The 20197-nt window shown below is 35.0% G+C and overlaps 1 protein-coding gene across 4 annotated transcripts in view; it reads left to right on the top strand.

Moving 5' to 3' along the window:
* BMPR1A (bone morphogenetic protein receptor type 1A) overlaps window positions 1–20197 on the top strand; it is a 102068-nt gene that overhangs the window by 13119 nt on the left and 68752 nt on the right. The window lies entirely within an intron of this gene.

Raw genomic sequence — 20197 nt, 5'->3', positions numbered from 1 at the left:
TTTATTAATATTTAAAGTTTGTTAGAATTTTTCATGGGTAATTTTTTTTAAAGATTTATTTATACATACAAGAACTGGGGTACAGTCCAGAGGTGGGAGGGGGGTGAGAGGACTCACCAGAGACAGAGTGGAGAACAGAACAGGCAGATCCACTGAAATACACTGCTGAGGGGAACAGTGGTCAAGTCAGGAGAGGTCTGCTGCGCCATGTGGGTTGCTCCCTGGCCAGCCGGGGATCAAACTCATGCTGCAGAGGTTGTGGACAGCTTCACAGGTTGCTCTTAACCCCTTGTGCTACCAGGGAGACTCATGGGTAATTTTTTAATTGGTATTTATTGACTTGCCTTAATGTTTCCTTTGCATCATAGAGAAATGAATGTCTGTGGACTACAGTTGCTGTTTCTACCATAACTTAAGAATTTGAGGAAATTAGGGCCTTCCTTGTTGTGCACGGGGTTAAGCACAGCACTGTAAAGCTATCAGCAGCCTCTGTAGCATGAGTTCAATCCCCGGCTGGCCAGGGAGCTACCCACATGACATAGCAGACTTTTCGGACTGTCTTGCCCACTGCTCCCCTCAGCAGTATTTCAGTAGATCTGGCTGTTCTGTTCCCCACTCTGTCTCTGGTGAATCCTCTCATCCCACCCATCCCTCCTACCCCCGTACCTCTGGCCTACACCCCAGTTCTTGTATGCATAAATAAATAAATCTTTAAAAAAAAGAATTTGAGGAAATTAAATGAGTAAAGCTGAATTTTGTCTCGTATTAAACTTGATTGTCTGTCTGAACCTGAAATATAAGAAATCTAGAAATTCAGAAGAGTTACCTAACTAGAAATAGAAAGTTTTGAAAATTTGACATTTCTCATCTAGTTATCTGATCTTTCTCCCCAATATTCTCCCTTTTTCAAATTTGCAGCATTTAAGCCTTAAAAAGATGTTTTAAATTTGATGTATATTTCTGTAATAGTGCACTAAAATAGAATAAGATGTGGGGAGGTAGAACCTAAACTGAGGGAGGTCAAAAACCATATGGAAATAGAAAATCTAAAACCTCTAGCAGAATGAAGCTAGAAAGAATGGAATCTGAACATTGAAATTATACATCTGCTAAGCAGCTGTGCATTCTTTATTCAAAGAACCCTCTTTGCAGAAATAGCAAGAGAAACCTTGAAAGGAAAGCATACCCTAAATAGACTAAGCATATATTCTTATCACTAATTATGACATGTATACACTTTTAGTTGCACATGGTATATTTAATTGATCTTCAAATGAATTAGCCCTCTTTTTTTTTTTTTTTAGGAGTTACTGAAAATTCTTTTCAAAAAATAGCACAGTGTCTTGGGGTTCACTTAAGGTTTCCTGTAAAACTAAATGTATCAACATTTGATTTACATTTTATTAAATTACAAATTTGAGTTTTTCTGTGATAATAAAAGTGTGATGCTGTTGTAAGTTTGTCATTGCTTTTTTTTGTCAGAATATGTGGCACTTTAATGTTCTGCCCTTTAAAATTCAACCCTTCTGAATTTGTTTAAACAAAATATTTAACTTTTAAAACAACTACATTTCAAAGCAATTGAAATTTAAAAAGGGAAAGTCATGAAAATTTAATTCTGGGATGCTGTATAATTACTAACATCTGTATAGCTTTATAGTTTACAAAGCACATTTATATCCATTATCTTCTGTGATTTTCGTTGTCTTGCTAACATCTTTATCTCTTTTATCTTTAAACTTGAAAAGAAAGAGCACTGTCAATTCAGTCAGCTATTAGAGAATTCTTTCCCTTGCTCTTTCTCTTTCAAGAGTATGGACTCTGCTTTGGTTCATACTCCAGCTCTGTTTCATCCTAGCTGTGTCAGTAGCAGTTTTTGCAAATAGATTAACATCTCTGTGTCTGTTTTGTTGTTTGTAAAATGGGAATAATTGTCACACCTCAGGTTGTGGTTGGAAGTTTATATAATATAAATATGTATAGTATACATGTAAGTATAAATGTGCATTTTTTTATAATTTAGAATCTTATCCAACCCATAACACTGTGTGAGTTATCTAAAATTCTGTATATAATCACACTGACTTCTGATCAAACTAGCAGAGAAAAATTTAGTAAGCATATAGGAAATCCAACAGCACTATGAAAAAACCTAATTGATCTATATAGAACACCACACCCAGTAAGGGTAGAATATGACCTATTTGCTGGGTCATAAAGCAAGCCTCAACAAATACCAAAGGATTGAAATCATTCAGTGTCTTCTGACCATAGTGGAATTGTTAGAAATCAATAATAAAAGATAACAAGAAGATCTTTGAAAGTAAGCTTATACTTGTATGTAACTCAGTCCCAAAGGAATTAAAAATTACCTGGGGGCACAGGCGGTTGAGCCCCGCATTGTGAAGCTGTCCACAGCCTCTGCAGCGCCGGTCCTATCCCAGCCAGCGAGGGTCCCACATGGTGCAGCAGACCTCTCCTGTCTCGCCCGCTGCTCCCTTCAGCAGTGTATTTCTTCAGTCTGCCTGTTCTGCTCCCCACTCTGTCTCTGGTGAATCCTCTCACCCTCCCGCACATCTGGCCTATACCCTGGTTCTTGTATAAATAAATAAATAAATCTTTAAAAAAAATTTACCTGGGATTCAATAATGGTAACAATACAGGTCATATCAAAACTTGGGGAAAAGTTAATTTTATATTTAGAGGAAATGTTCTGACTTTATAAGTGAATATTAGAAAAATAGAAAGCCTATGGATAAGTGATTTAAATTTCTATTTCAAGAAGTTAAAATGTTGTAAACCGGTGTTATTTATCAGTTAAAAAATAGTTTCCTCTTTTTCAATTTTGACTTGATAAGAGTACAGAGGGAAGTTCAGTCTTATGTTTTACATCAGATTTCTTTTTTTTTTTTAAGATATATTCATGCATACAAGAACTGGGGTATAGGCCAGATATTCGGGAGGGTGAGAGGATTCACCAGAGACAGAGCGGGAAACAGAACAGGCAGACTGACTGAAATACACTGCTGAGGGAAGCAGCAGGCGAGACAGGAGACGTCTGCTGCACCATGTGGATATCTCGCTGGCTGGCCAGTATCTAACTCTTGCTGCAAAGGCTGCGGACAGCTTCACAGTGCTGCGCTCAACCGCTTTTGCCACCAGGGGAGGCCCACATCAGATTTCTTTTTCAGTAAGGTAGGAGGAGAGGTGTAATTGACCAAAGTTTACTTTGTTTTCCTATTAGTACATTTGAACTCCCTTTCCTGCCAAAACTTGAATCCATTTTACATCGTTTCTAGGAAGCATTATCTCAGTACCATTTATGACCCTTCCATGGAACCCTTAACTTTCCTAAGGTGAAAAAAATAGACTTCCTGAGGAAGCAGAGAGAAAAATCTCTGTGCTGACCAGTGTTAGTCTTGTTTCTCTGAGTCTTTTAGATGTGGAAGTATAATTCCATTTGATCAGGAACACCTGTTAGCACAGGCTGTCCAGAGTTGGTTATATGAGTAAGTGAAATAGCCTTCACTCTGCTTTCATGAAACTTATGCTATAGGAGGGGAAATCAGCATTAAAAAACACAAACTCACCCATTTATATGATTACAATGAGATACCCTTTTCTATGAAAAAAATTAGAGTTCTAGGAGAGGGGATAGTTAAGGGACCTAAGTTTATTAAGGTTGAGAATGTGGTGAGATACATAAAAACAAAACAGAAACCTGTTAGAATAAAGTGGGGAGGGCCTCCCCTGGTGGCGCAGCAGTCGAGCGCTGGGCTGAGAAGCTGCCCACAGCCTCTGCAGCGCCGGTTCGATCCCCGGCCACCAATGAGGGTCTCACATGGCGCGCAGACCTCTCCTGCCACCCGCTGCTCCCCTCAGCAGCGTATTTCGTCAGTCTGCCTGTTCTGCTCCCCACTCTGGCTCTGGTGGATTCTCTCACCCTCCCGCGCTTCTGACTATAGCCAGTGCTTGTATAAATAAATAAATCTTTAAAAAAAAAAAAAAGAATAAAGTGGGGAAATGTAGAAGGGAAGATAACTTTGGAGCAATAACAACCGTGCTTTTCCTGGCCATAGTTGAGTAGAGCAAGAATGAACCCTGAATCCAAAAGAGACCATTTGGACTGTTTTACCTAGGAATCTCCTTTTGGGTAACTGGAGAGTAGTTAGCATTGGAGTGCTCAAGACCATTGACACGGAGAGGTTGCTTCCATTCAGGGCTGGTGGGATTCAGGTAGCCTAATAAATCAGAAAGTGATCTTTAAGAGAAGAATGACTCAGTTACAGTACAGAAATAAGGTATTTTTGTATAGCTTTGTAGTGTTCACTGGTCCATTTCTTAGTTCTAGTTCCTTAATTGAAGACTGTATGTTGTTCCTGCACACAGATTTCTTGAGAATATATATGCTTTCCCAACACAAGAAATATTCACAAAAAGGGGACATCTTTTGTACCACAAAGGAAATCAGTAGATTTGTAGAATGCAAAAATCAAATAGATTATATTTTCTGACTATAGTGCAGTAGAAATTAACAATAGGATGCCTCACCAGTCAGAAAATCCAAAAACATACAGAACAAAAATATAAGTTCGGGAAAAAAAAAAAAAAAACGCTAACACCTAGCTACTATCAAGGAAGGGGATGAGACATACTTTTAAATAACTTGTTGCTTAAAGAGACAGTCATAACTGAAGTCACACAATTTAGAAGGCACAGAGAGAGTGCTGCATTTCAGTGTAGTCAATGTGGAGCTTTGAGAAATTCATAGCAATTATTAATTAGTAAATAAAGATTAAAGCTGAATGAAGAGGGTATCTATTCAACCTGTTTAAAGAACAATAAAATAAATTGGAGGAATTAATACATATAAAATGATAATGCAACAAAACAACTCGATCAGTAAAATCAAAAGCTGTCTGACTCTGGGCAAATCTGATTAAGAAGAAAACAAGCTATAAGAAAACATTAAAAATGAGATAGGGACAGCTCTGTGAATACCCAGATGAAAGCCTTGTAAGAGAATATAGTATGTGATTATACCATACACTCTAGAAATTGCGTGAACTATTTTATTTCCTAAGAAAACAAATAAATTGTCAAAAGAAATGGAAAAGCTTGGTAATCTGGTAACTAATGAAGTGATAGAAAAAATAATCACATGTATACCCTTTAAAAGGACCAGATGCTTTTATAAGATTTTCATATAATGATGATTCCTGTGTTACACAGATTCCTGGAGAAAAGGGGGAAAAAAGTAAAAGATGCTCTTTGAAGCCAGCATAACTGCTAGCAAAAAGGATAGCACATAAAAAAAAAGCAAAGACTAGTCTCTGTCACTTAGTTGTGAAATGCAAAATAAAATACTAGCAAACTAAATCCAACAGTGTATATACTAACCTTTAGGGTAAAGCTACTAAGAATTCAAAGGGAAACTGTAGGGAATCTTTTAGTGTCATTTATACTGTATTAATAAAGAAGGAAAACAATATGATCACCTCAATTGAAGACTAGAAAATTAGATGGAATTTCTGATAGACTAGGTTAAGGAAAAGAAGGAAACCTCCTCAGCCTGATAAAATGTAAAATTACCTAAAACATAAGGTAAACCCAACTGGTAAAATATTTTCCATCAAAGAAATAACATTACTAAGAGCTCATTTTTAATGCTATTGTTAAACATTTAACCAAAGGCCCAGCATCTGGAATGAGAAGCGGCTAAAGAAAGAAGGTACAAATATTGGAAAGGGAAAATCAAAACTTGTGCTCATTGCTTATGCTCTTTGCAGAGCATATAATCTACCTAGAAAAACCATGAGAATCAACGAACTTGGAAAACTAATAAACGAGGTCAGTAAGAGGGTTGTATATACATGGTGAGCGAAAAAACCAGTAGGTTCCTTCTACCTGCCATAAATAACCTTTCAATTTGAGAAGTACTGTCCTGTCAATATTTACTACATTTGATAAGAACTGCCTATTAATCCTGGCCTGCATGGATTAATTTCCAGAAACTGCCTGGGCAGTTTCCCATCTGAGAAATGCTTTCAATTTTGAAGAGAAGGAACCCTGGGAGATGAAGCTTCCAATTTCCTGCTTGCCTAGCGTACACAAAAGTCAATTGTTTGATGGACTGACAGAAGAATGATAGTTCCGTGATAACCCGATATAACTAAAACTATTCGCTGTGATTCCCATCTTTCTTTACTTTACAAAATTTGATCTTGGACAACATTCCCTGAAAGACTATATCACTGAGTTTTCTGGAGGCCCTGTAGATCTAGCCCTTTGTGGCCTGTCACTAAGAATACCAAAGAAAATAGAAAAGAGATCTCCTTGAAAATAGCTAGTTTTTAAAAAATGTATATTACATGCTGTAATTACATTACAGAAAAGTAAACTGATTCTCCTCTTTTTTCAGCTCACTTCTAATTGGTAACAGCTCCTGCTACTTATCCTACTAAAATTTTCTCTCCACTTTTAAAGACATGTTCATTTTTTGAAATTTTATGCAATGCTATCATGCATTTTGCATTGCAGTTTGCCTTTCTCACTTAACCTTTTTTACATTTCTGTCATTCTTTTTAACCTCACATTGAACCTCATTCCCAGCAGGTTCTGTATACAGATGGTCCCTTTGGTGTCAAAGTGTTACAGATTCAGTATAAATCATTACTCGAGTTTGATTGTTTCCCAGACTATCCATATTCAGTACAACACTTTCTTGTGATCCTGGATAGTGGAAGTGACCCTCAGTGCCCAGTCAATCACGTCACCACTGGGGTAAATGGCAGATTTTCTACAGACTGTTCACTTTCAGTACAGTACTCAGTAAATTACATGATATAGCCAGTATTTTAATAGAGTAGGCTTTGTGTGAGATGATTTTGCCCAATTGTAGACTAATGCAAGTATTTTGAACATGTTTAAGCAGGCTAAGCTAAGCTATGATGGTTGATATGTTAGGTCTATTAAATGCATTTTAATTTAGGATATTTTCAATTTATGCTGTTTTTTGGAACGTAATCCCATCTTTAGTCAAGGAAGATATGAAATCTCTTTAGCAGACTCTAGTCCCTCTACTCTCCAACTCCTGAAGCCTTTTCATTCTGTTGTCTTTTTCTGACCATTTTATCACCTCCTTGTTCTCAGTGTTCTTAACCTTTTTGGCAGTTTGTTTAAAAAATCTCAGCCTGATGTTTTTAAATGTGTAAGTTAAAATACATTGAAATATAGTGATATGTATGTTTTTTAATTAACTCACTCTCCAGTGGTAGATTTTAACAACTGCTCTAATTTTTAAGTAATGATGATCATGAATAATACTTTGAGTTATCTGCAACAGTGTTATTTGATGAGATTATCTGATTTCTTATGCTTATGAAGTTATAGGTACTGCTAATACTATTGTGGGTTTTGCCTACTCTTATAAGTAAATAATTATGTTTAAATTTCACTGAGAGGCTAATAAAACTAAAGATGAAATATTTTTACTGTCTAAGTTCCTGGACCACCTAAAATTCTGTGAGACCCTGGGCCTTTGATTAATAACCCCTGCAACTGAAATTTGATAAAAACAGGAGGTTGATTATTTTGCAGTTGTCTCAAGTGGTGGGATTTTTTTCTTCCAGACCACCTTGCCTTTGGGTGTGGAAATGGGTTATGCCTCTACCCCTCTTTGTTACTTCCAGGCCTCCCTCCTTCCCATCTTACTTAACATCAAACAAAAAACACGATTTTGAATCTCCTTATCAGGCAGTACCACCGTTACAACTGCTCCCTACAGTTTTCTCTGGAACCTTGGTTCACTTGTTATTCTGTGAAGATTGTATCTTATATGGCTCACCATCTCCAGTACTACTTTATTCTAATTTCAGCTTCTAGATGAGTGAATCTGGCACTACCTTGCTGGCCTCTTAGTTTCTTGACTTCATCCAGTGGCCTCTACTCAGCTTTAGCCATCTGTGGGCATACCTCAGATCTGTTATACAATAATAATGTGCTTATAATGATAGTAACTGTAACCCCGTCCATAATTTCGGTTTTAAGCTTCCTATTCTGATTATTAGTTCTCATCTTTTCAGCTCATGTCTGATGTAATATGAACAATCCTTTTACCTCGCTGTGACCACAACCCATTTAGCCTGTTACCTTTTCACTATACCTGACCATTCCCCCCTTTTGACTTTACACTTCTCTTTATTCAGTTTATGGTCAACCATAATTTTAGGGTTGCAAATGTTCTCAACACCCTTGCCTTTACTTGCTTTATTTTTATTTGAAAAACTCTAATGCTGGATAAATCCAACTGTGCCTGCTCTGTGTGTGCGGGGTGTGTGTGTGCATATGCGTGTGCATGTATGTGTGTGTGTAAAGAATAATATAACTTTAGCTTAATGATTTTAACAGTGTTGTTAATGAGATGCACATTGTTTTATAAGAGATCTCTAGAACTTTTTCATCTTGCCTGATTGATATCCATTGAACAACAACCTCTTGTTTATCCCTCTCTCCAGCACCTGACGACCACCGTTCTATCTTCTGTTTCTATGAGTTTGATTACTTTAGCCACCTCCTCTAAGTGAAATCATGCACTGCTGTCTTTTTGCAGTTGACTTATTTTATTTAGCAACATGTGTCTTCCTTATTTTTTAAGATTGAATAATTGCCCATTTTGTGCATCTACCACATATTCTTTATCCATCTGTTGTTGGATATTTGAGTTGGTTCTACTTCTTGGCTTTTGTGAATAATGCTGCAGGAAACATGGGTATACATATATCTCTTACAGATCCTGTTTTTAATTCTTCTGACTATATAACCTGAAGTGGGATTACTAGATCAGCAATGTTTTGTAGTTTTCAATATATAATTCTCATACCACCATGGTTAACATTTCTGTTTAATTCTTTTTGATTCTATTATAAATGGGGTTATTTTAATTTCCTTTTTTGGATTGTTCATTGGTAATATATAGAAACAACTGATTTTTTTTTTAAAGATTTATTTATTTATTTATACAAGCACTAGGTATGGTCAGAAGCGCGGGAGGGTGAGAGAATTCACCAGAGCCAGAACAGGGAGCAGAACAGGCAGACTGACGAAATACACTGCTGAGGGGAGCAGTGGGTACAGCAGGAGAGGTCTGTTCGCCATGTGGGACCCTCGCTGGCCGACCGGGGATCGAACCGGTGCTGCAGAGGCTGCAGGCACCTTTGCAGCCCAGTGCTCAACCGCTGCGCCACCAGGGAGGCCCAGAAACAACTGATTTTTGAGTGTAGCTCTTACATCCTATAACTTTGCTGAAATCATTTACTTATTAGTTCTAACTCTGTATGTGTGTGTGTGTGTTTGATCTTTAGTTTTCTACATATGTCATCTGTGAATAAAGATGATTTTACTGTTGCCTTTCTGATTTGAATACCTTTTATTTTTCTTGTCCAGTTAGTCTGGCCAGGGCTTCCAGTGCTATGTGAGTAGTAGTAAGAATAGGCATCCGGGCCTCCTCTGGTGGCGCAGCTGTTGAGCCCTGGGCTGTGAAGCTGCCTGCAGCCTCTGCAGCGCCGGTTCGATCCCCGCTCACTGGTGAGGGTCTCACATGGCGTGCAGACCTCTCCTGCCGCCCGCTGCTCCCCTCAGCAGTGTATCTCATCAGTCTGCCTGTTCTGTTCCCTGCTCTGGCTCTGGTGAATTCTCTCACCCTCCCGTGCTTCTGACTGTACCCAGTGCTTGTATAAATAAATAAATAAATCTTAAAAAAAAAAAAAAAAAAAGAATAGGCATCCTTTTCTTGTTTCTGATCTTAGAGGAAAGGCTTTACATTTTCACCATTAAGTTTAACATTAACTGTGGAGTTTTTACATATGATCATTATTACAGTGAATATGCTAGTTTATTGTTTTGTCATGAAAGCTTGTTGAATTCAGTCTGATGCTTTTTTTCAGCATCAGTTGAAGATGGTCAGGTGATTTTGCCCTTCCCTGTGTTAATGCTGTGTGTTACATTTATTGATTTTCTTGTATTGACTTAACCTTGCAGACCAGGGATAAATTCCTCTTGGTCATGGTGTATAATACTTTTAATGTACTATTGAATTTAGTTTGCCAGTTTTTGTTTGTTTAGGATTTTTGCTGGTAGCTTCAGCAGTGATACTAGTCTGTAGTTTTCTTACTAGTTTGATTTGATACCAGGATAATGCTGGTTTCATAATATAAGGTGTTGAAAATGTTTTCTCTTGCTCAGTATTTTTATTTTCATTTTTTTTAATTTTTAAGACTGGAAAGGATTGGCATTAATTCTTTAAATGTTTGGTAGAATTCTTCATTGAAGCCATATGATCCTGGGCTTTTTTTGTTTGGAGATATTTGAATGTCAATTCAATCTCCTTGCTAGTTACAGGTCTGTTCAGGTTTTCTTTTTTTCCATGATCCAGCCTTAGTAAGTTGTGTATTTTCTTGGAATTTATCCTTTTCTTCTACCTTATTCAAATTGTTGTAGAGTTATCCATAATAGTGTCTGAAATTCTTTTTATTTCTGTGACATCAATTGTAATGTCTTCTGTTTAATTTCTGATTTTAGTTGAATCTTCTCCTTCTGTGGTATGTCAATTGTGTTGACATTTTCAAAAACAAACATAGTTTTGTTCATTTTTTCTATTGTTATTTTGTTCTCTTTCATTTATTTTTGCTGTAATTTAGGTTTTTTAATGGTTCTTTGAAGTATAAAGTTAGATTGTAGATTTTAGATCTTTTTAAATTGTAGATTTAAATTTTAGATCTTTTTAAATTACATCTTTTTAAATGCTATAAACTTTTCTCTTAGAACAGTTGTAACTACACCCTGTTTTAGTATGTTGTGTTTTGTTTTCATTTATTTCAAGATGTTTTCTAATTTTCCTTGTGATATCTTTGACCCATTAGATGTTCAAGAGTGTCTTTTTAAATTTGTGAATTTCCCAGATTTCCTTCTATTGATTTCTAGCTTCATTCCATTGTGGTCAGAAAATATACTTGGTATGATTTCAGACTTCTTAACTTTTGTCAAAACTTGTTTTATGGTCTAATGTGATTTGTCTTGGAGAATTTTCCATGTGCATTTGAGAAGAATGTGTTTTAAGCTGTTGGGTGTTCTGAATAGTCTGTGAGATCTTGTTGATCCATAGTATTTTTCAAATCCTCTGTTTTCTTATTGATCTTTTTGTCTGTTTATTCTGTTCATTAATGAAAGTGAGATATTTTAATCTCCTACAGTTGTCTGTCTGTCTTTTCCTTTCAGCTTTGTCAGTGTTTGCTTCTTATTTGGATGCTCTGAATGTAATCTTGCACTTTTGCTACTGAAAGTGGCTGGAGAATTAGCTTGTTGATTGGTCCTAACTCCAGTTAATGATTACTAAGATCAGGTGAACCCTTAATGTTGCTTAGTAATAGGTGCTAGTCCATTTACTCTCCCAGTCTGACCTAGGTAGTTTTTTAACCTTTTCCTTCTTTGACCTCAGACACACCTACTTATACTTTCTCTCAGCATACAACTTTGCTTTTAATCTTGCTGAGAAAATAGATTCCATAAGAAAACATCTATAAACCTCCTGCTACTATGTATCTGTGCACCTGTCTGCATTTATGCTTCATGTATGTATTCTGACTTCCCTTTGTTATTGTGGAAAAACTGGTCATTCTTACAGCAGGAGTCACACTGTACTTTTGCTAATTCCAGCCCTTCTCTCTTATATGATAAAGGATCAATCTCATCAGTACACCAACATATTCTCATTTTTCTCACCTTAAACAACACTACCTTTCTTGACTCCACTTTCCTGTTTTAACTGTTCGGCCATTTATGTCCCCAGAGTCCTGTCCTTTTTAAAGCAGTGGTGTCCGTACTTTGCTGGGTACTCGACATCCAGGTAGCAAAATTAAGTCTTCATTTATAATTGGCTTATCTGCATACTCATTGTTTAACACAAAAAATATCTCTATTAAGCAAAAAATCACTTTTAAAAAGTGATTTGATTTATTTTTTACTTTACATTATAATAGTGAATAGAGGTTTTTTCCCAAGGCAGCACAGAGATGCCATTTTGAGAGGTTAAATTACTTTCTAAATGTTGCTGTGAAGGAGGAGAGAAGGAAAAGAGATCAAGTTACACATTCTTTGTTCCAGAGCCTACCACTGCACTTCAAGTTTGGAGCCACACTGGCGAGGCTAGAGTGTGCATTTTCCACTGTATCTTCACCCTGCCCCCACTTAGGGAGCTAGAGATTTAGACCTTTTCCTTGACAGGGCCCCCATTTTAACTTAAAAAAGATCCATTTTAACTTAAATATTTGTAAAACTTGCTTAGTTTTTCTCTTAGAGGCTTTGCTTTTTATAATTTAGTTTTCAAGTAAGCATAATGATTCTTTGTATATTCAAAGGATAAAAAGTATTTTCTTTGGGAAGCCTACCAGTTATATTTTAATATTGCAGATAAACCTAAATTAAACTCAAATTAATAGTAAATTTAGAGAGTATTCAAATTATAGTTTAAGAAGAAATACAGTTCTTGGTATAAAAAGACAATGAATTGCACTGTGTGTTTTAGAAATGTGGTGTTAAAAAGTCTCTCGTTACAGTATTTCTTTTGTTCCGTTTCCTTGTTGCTCTTTATATAAATGAAGACTGGAAAAAGATTTTTCTCATAAAAACTGTCGTAAAAGTCCCAGGGCAATATTCTGAATGTTAATTTGATTGTATTATCATGTAATTTTCCCAGTTCAGTTTTAGTTAGAATATAAGCTTTTTTAAAAAAACTTTTAAGGAATTTTTAAAGATTTTAATTATTAAAATTTGGATATATTACATAAACAAGTATTTATATACAACTGGTCATATTTAAGAAACTCAAGCATTAGAGTTTAAGGATTTGAGAAGCTCAAGCATTACTTGTAAACTGATTATACCTCTGTTAAAGATGACCAGCTATTAAAAAAAATACTTTTCTCCTTTCTAGATCATTTTAAGTATTAATAACATTTAATAACTTGCTTAATATTTGTCTAAAGAAAGTCACTGTAATTGATAATCAGATTATATTATAGAATATGGTGATACTTGTATCAGTGCTTTTACTATTTGAGAATGGTTGTGCATCCTATTTTTTAAAATAGTCTCTTGTCCTAGCACACTTTCTCAAAGAGAAAAGGTACTCCTGATAAAAATTTGTGGTTGGGCAGTAAGATTTGATGTTTAGTTTTGTTACGGTCATATAGACTTTGTTTTGTCTAGTTCATGATTTAGTTCAAATTTATTTATATATTTTTTGCTCTATAGTATGTTGGGGTATGCTGTGACCCTCATCTTCTAGTATTACTTTCCCCTCTTTGTTAATCCCTTTCCTCTCCCTTGTCTAAAAGATTATGCCTTCTTGGTAGGCTCAGCCTAACTCTCACCTCCATAAAGCCTTAATTTCATCTGGGTTCTTGGTAATTTCTTCTTTTCTTTGCTTCTGTAGAGCTTGTAATGCTAGTTTATACTGTTTTTTTTCTTCCTAAGTATTGCTCTCAAATTTAATTTTACTTTAAATATGCTAGTTATTATTTGTGTATTTGTGGTATGCCACATTCTGTGGCTTCATTATGAATTTTTAAGATAATCTTGTAAGGTAGGTATTAACTTACACCCGAGGAGTGAAAGCCATCTACACTGTGCTGGAAGTCTAGTCACATGTCTTTCTCTCTTTGGTTCTTATTACTACACATGTTGGTCACCTTAAAACAGACTTTTAATAAATATGGGATGGTTAGATGATTCATAACTTTGGTTTAGTCTTTTAAAGATGGCTTTTGAAAGGAACAAGAGAAGCTGACTGAGTCTGTTAGGATTTGTGAATTTTTCATTCTTCACGTCACCTGGCATTGTCAGGCCCAGTCTTGGATTTTTTTCCTAAACTTCTGTATGGATCACACCCCAAAAGGATTGCCATGTGATTCCTGATATTGTTTAAAAAAAGAAAAATCCATGACTGCATGAATCAGGCAAGATGTTTGAAAGTGACAAGTGAGAATAGAGCATGGTGGTATAGGATGTTACTTGTTAATATCATTAAGAGCATACATTTGCATATTTAGAAATTACAGGAAAACCTCAGTATTTGAAAGTTGAGATAAATATCAAGAGATTTTTTTGCTTTTGGATCTTTTATTGTATTGGGGTACTTTGTATAATTGCTATTTATAATTTTGACAGACTCATTAAATTGTTAGTGTGATTTGACATGCAGTGTGATACATTTTCCTAAGAATTTTTTTTTTTCTAAAGATTTATTTATTTATTTATACAAGCACTGGGTACAGTCAGAAGCGCAGGAGGGTGAGAGAATTCACCAGAGCCAGAGCAGGGAGCAGAACAGGCAGAAGGACCGAAGTACACTGCTGAGGGGAGCAGCGGGTGGCAGGAGAGGTCTGTGCGCCATGTGGGACCCTCCTCTGGTGGCCGGGGATCGAACCCCTGCTGCAGAGGCTGCGGGCAGCTTCGCAACCCAGCGCTCAACTGCTGCACCACCGGGGAGGCCCATAAGAATATTTTTTCTAACTTTTATATCTACTTCTTATGGTGCCAAGTTTTTACTAGAAAACTATGATCCATTGTAATGCTTTGCTTTTATAGTCTCATAACATATAGTGTTTTTGTATTTTAGCAAAAAAATGAAATAATTGGCCTTTCATCACAATTTTCATATTTGAATAAGTAATACTAAGTTTTTATGTTAGCAATAAGGTAGCATTTGAGCAACTTTCTTTACAGTATTTGGAAATACTGGTTTTGTCCTTTTTTTTTAAGTTTTGTAAATGTGTAATGTGCTTTAATTATTTAATTGTTCATTGAGACTTAGAACTAAATCCTGATACAGATTTTACTCTTTAAAATTAAGAGGTTTGTGTGTGTGTATGTGTTTGTCTTATAGGAAATGAATGACTAAAAACAAAAAATGAGACATAAACATAGAAACTTATGCTAGGACATACAAAATATAGATAGAATTATGTATTTACAGGTTTCAGTGTAAGCCTTCAGACTGTTTTTAAAGGCAATCACTTCATTATAGTAGAGTGCTTTGTCTTTACACCTCCTATAGTATATTGAGAGTTTCCTCAGTTATGTCTTTTTAGTTAAACCTACACACCTTTGTCAAAGACTTAATCTGCTTTAAATTTACTCTGGCTCTTGTCATGATTGTATTAACATATTTTATATGAGCATTTTTTAAAGATCTGATTCTGTTTTTTAGAAACTCTAAGTTCTATGTGAATAGGGAAATTTGCTTGGTTTATTGTGTAGGGGGCCTGCCTATCGCATGTGCTCAGTAGCTTCTTTCTGGCAGCAGTCAGTGCAGTGCTCTCTTTTTAGACCTCTTTAAATTGATAAACTTTTAGTGATTTAGAGGCCCAGAAAAGAAACATTAACCAAAAAAGAACTGACTTCAGCTTTACTTACTTGAAAATAACTATGACCATTTTACTATGAAACTGCAGAACTTAAGGAGTTGAAATTAAGGTTTAGCTAATTTTTGAAAGAATATCACCTTTCACTACCTTTACTTTGCATTTTTGGTTGGTTTAAGATGGTTGTAATTATTATTGATTGATGATGCCTGTCAAAAAGTGAGCCTCACCAACTACTAACTGAGTGCTGAAAAACAACTGGAGAGCTCTGTGAACTACTCACCTCCCACATCTCCCAGCACAATCCACCGGTGCCTCTGAGTATGTTAAATCTACGTTGGAGGATAGACTTTTGCTGATTTTAGGCCCTTATACTTAAGCCCTAGCCATATGTAAATTCAGCATTATAACCCACGCTTTATATCTTCGATCTTACATATTTGGGCTAACTTGTGATAGGACAAAAAAGAGGATTTGGAAAGTAAAAATGATCACAAGGAATCTGAACTACATTAGGAATACTTCCTACTCTGTTGAAGGTACAAATGCTTGAATGACTGTAATAAAAGGGAGAAAAGTCTAGGAATTTGACATAGCATAACACATGCCATCACATTTAAATAAGCATCCCTCCCCGCTAACCCCTTTCAGAGAAAACATTTGCTTTGTAACATAGATGATTTAACCATTTGAGGTACTCAAGTCCAGTGGTACTAACTTAAGAGAGGGGAAAAAAAAATCCTTGCAGTTATATTCAGTATTAACTTGAAACAATAAAAAATTTGTATCCATTTTAATAATACCAATTTGTCAGCAGTCACTTAACCAGGATCTTAAATGATTACTTTCATTTCAACTAAAGACAGCAATCACAAAAGTGTGAAAATAAAGTATTTATGTACTTTTTATTACTCACTAACCTAACCATTACAGGAAAGTCAGTTGTTAAATCAAAGTGGAAAATTATTCTCTCTAAAATGAAGTCAGGTGGGTAGAATAAAATATTCTGATTTACTGATCTGCCCTAGTCACAACTCTAAAAGTACAGTACAATTATAATAATATCATAGGGTTATTAAAATTGCTACATAAAAGTTATAGTCAGTGTCATCTTTAATAATAATTTATAATTAGCCCTTTTCTTTGTGGTTTCTGCTTTTGATATTAAAGTTAGAAATTCCTTCCCCATATTTTAAGAGTATTTTCAAATTTATTTGTTTTCACATTTATAGCTTAAGCTTTTATCTATTTGAAATTAGTTTTGTTGCACGAGGTATTGATCCAACTTGGCTTTTTCCCAGATGGTTAGCAAATTCTCTCAACAACTTTTATTGATTTGAAGTGCTGCTTTTACTATATTCTTATATATCTGGATTTATTTTGGTCTCTTAAAATCTGCCTCTTGACGGTGGAATCACGATGTATTTTAATGTAGCTTTCAGTACGTTTTAATACTTAGTAAGGGAAATCCTGTGTTACTTTTTCATAAGTTTGGAATATTTCAAAGTTTATTTTTCCAAATGTTTTTAGAAGTCTTTTGTCTGATTCCATTCAAAAACCTCTTAACATTTTTCTTACTAATTTTGGACAAAATGGGCGTTTTTATAGTGCATGGTTGTCTAACTCATAAAATGATATACCTTCTTTTATTGTTTTTTTTAACTTTAAGTTTTTTAGTGTATTGTATTTATGGGTACTACTGTGAGGGAGATTATTTTTTTCCATTATGTTTTGTAACCTGTTATCTTAATATACAAACAGTTGTATATTCAAACCATTCAACATATTTAAACTCTCTTTTAATTTTTTATAATTTTTCAGTTAATTCTAATGGGGGTTTAGTAAATATAGTAAATATGCACACGATTTTAAATAATGATTTTATTAAGTCAGTTTTAGTATATTCTCAGTTCAGATTTACTTTAAAAGCACTTTTTTAATGTTGTAATGTTACTTCAATTAATAAAATAGAATTTACTTTTAAAAATGCAATATAGAAATAGTGTACCAAGTTTGATAGTTTTTTTTAATCACATGATTTTCTTTATAGTGCAAAGATTGTATTTGATGATTTCTTCAATCTTTATTTGTTGGACAACAGTGAATAACCCAAGTATTTGTATTTTCTTATCATCTCTGGTGCAAGTATATTTCAAATATCTGTAAGAAGTACTAATATTTTTTTTATTTATTTCTTAAAAAGATTTATTTATGCATACAAGAACTGGGGTACAGTCCAGAGGTGCAGGGTGTGTGTGAGAGGTTTCACCAGAGACACATTGGGGAACAGAATAGGCAGATGTACTGAAATACACTGCTGAGGGGAGCAGTGGGTGAGACAGGAGAGGTCTTTTGCACCAAGTGGGTCACCTCCCTGGCTGGGGATTGAACTGGTGCTGCCATGGCTGCCATTAGCTTCATAAGGTTGCGAGTTAAACACTTGCACCACCAGGGAGGCCTTTAATATATTTTTAGCATAATGTTCTGTAGGTGCTTTTCTAATACTTTGTTTGTTTTGGCTTAGAATAGCAGAGAATTAATATTTTCCCAGTTTTAGAGGCTTGGAGTCCAAAAATCAAGATGTTGACAAAGCCATGTTACATCTCTTCAGGCCTCTTTCTTCATTTCTGGTAGCTTCAGGCATTCTTTCAGTTGTAGATGGCCATCTTTGTCCTGTCATTCTCTACTGTATGTCCAAATTTCCCCATTTTGTCAGGACACCAGTCATTGGATTAGGGCCCACTGTAATGACCTCATTTTAGCGTGATGACCTCTGTACAGTCTCAAAATAAGATTGCATCCTGAAGTATTGGGAGTTAAGACTTCAGTATATACATTTAATTCATTTGTGTTTTAGTTTGACATTATTTCATACATAGGAAAAAATGCAGATAGAAATGGTATAGTGAACTTCCATATACTTTTTACCTAGATTCATCAATTTTTAATGTTTTTCATATTTGCTTTTTTGGCTTATTTTCTCCCTTTCTCTTTTACGTACACACACATACTATTTTTTGTTAAATCTTTGAGAATATATTTCATACTATTTTACTCCTAATATTTGTTTTTATTTTAAAAGAACAAGGATATTCTTATATATAATAATCACACTTACACTGTCAGATTCAGGAAGTTTAACTTTGATATAGTTCTTTAATCTGCAGTCTGTATTCCAGTTTGTTAGTTGTATCAAGTCCTTTTTAGTCTTTCCTTCTAATAAGGGGTTCAGCCTGAGATCACATCCTGTTTTTAGTTGTCATGTCTTTTTGATCTGGAATAATTCCTTAGCTATCTTTTATCTTTCATGACATTAACATTTTTTGAAGAAAATAATTACTTTGTACAGTATTCCTCAATTTGAAATTGTCCGGTACTTTTCTTATTACTATATTTAGATGCTGCCATGGTGGCCAAAATCCTACATAATGATGGTGTGTTTTTCCCCAGAGTATCAAATTTAGAAGTGTAATAGTTTGCCTTGTTATTGTAATATTAATTTTGGTCATCTGGTCAAGGTGTTAATCATTTTCTCCACAGTCTAGCAACAGTTTTCCTTTTCACAACTAATAGCCAATTAGTAGGAGATACTTGACTATGTACATTTCTTGTTACTTATAAAATTCCCCACTTTCCACTAGAGTTAACTCTCTTTGCTATTTATAGTTGTAGTATGGCAGTTTTCCAGTTTAACACTTGTTCTTCATTTGTCATTCTGTATTGAATTGTAAGAACCCTTCATACTCTTATCTATTTATTTAATCTATCAAGTTACCATCAGTCTGGACTAGCAGACTTCTGTTTTACTCAGTAGGTTATAATCCAGAGCAATCCTTATGTTTTTGATATTCAAACTGTCCCGACTTTGGTAGTGTGAGTCCCTTCATCCTGGCTCTAGTGTTCTTTGAATGCGGATTGATCTTTTGTGTGTGTACATTTCTTTACAATTTCACACATTCCAGACTCACATTGGGTGATTCTCCTTTCACCCCATTTATGAGACAAAAATCTCTAAAGAGGCCAATTCCCCTAGTGGAGAAATTATGTATAGAAACTATTATTTAGGCATTAGGAAGAAAATTGTGTAGCAAAATGAGTGATATATAAATAGGATGAATCATATAAAGTTGATAGTACTGATGTTGAAGAGAATCTTGAAAGTGCCAATCAACTGGTGACTTACTTGGAAGTCAATCTAACCTAAAGAAGAACCCACATTTATATCAGACAAGGTTTGTGTATGAAAAACATTTTGCTGTTTATACTGGCAAATTCATATGAAATGTTTCTGAAGTTAAGCTATATGTTCTGAAATGTATTTCATCTGTCCTAAAATGCATATATCTGCAGTCCATAGGTATTGATAGACTGTTATCTATGTACCATTTAGAAAGAAAAATGACAATTATTAAACAATATAATATTGGTTTTAAGCTGTATCCTGATTTTATAGTTTGTTAAAATGTGGGGCGGGGGGAAATGTGTCCTAGAATTGAATTACCTTATCTTAATAAAATGTAAGAAAAAGACACCATTGAGATATACACACATCTTTTAAATAGATTTTATTCTTTAGAACAGTTTTAGGTTCATAACAAAATTAGTAGAATACAGAGATTTCTTGTCTATTACCTGCTCCTTCTAGGCATAACCTCTCCTATTATCAATACTCTTCACCACAGTGGTACTTTTGTTACAATTCATGAACCTTCATTGAAGCATCATCGTTCAAAGGCCGTAGTGTACATTAGGATTCAGTTTTGATGTCGAGCATTTAA

This window comes from Talpa occidentalis, unplaced genomic scaffold (assembly GCF_014898055.3).
Source record: "Talpa occidentalis isolate TD23 unplaced genomic scaffold, MPIMG_talOcc4v2.1 talOcc4.8, whole genome shotgun sequence".
In the NCBI taxonomy this organism is placed as follows: domain Eukaryota; kingdom Metazoa; phylum Chordata; class Mammalia; order Eulipotyphla; family Talpidae; genus Talpa; species Talpa occidentalis.
Note: the sequence above shows the minus strand (reverse complement) of the source record. Positions and strands in the feature narration are given on the sequence as shown.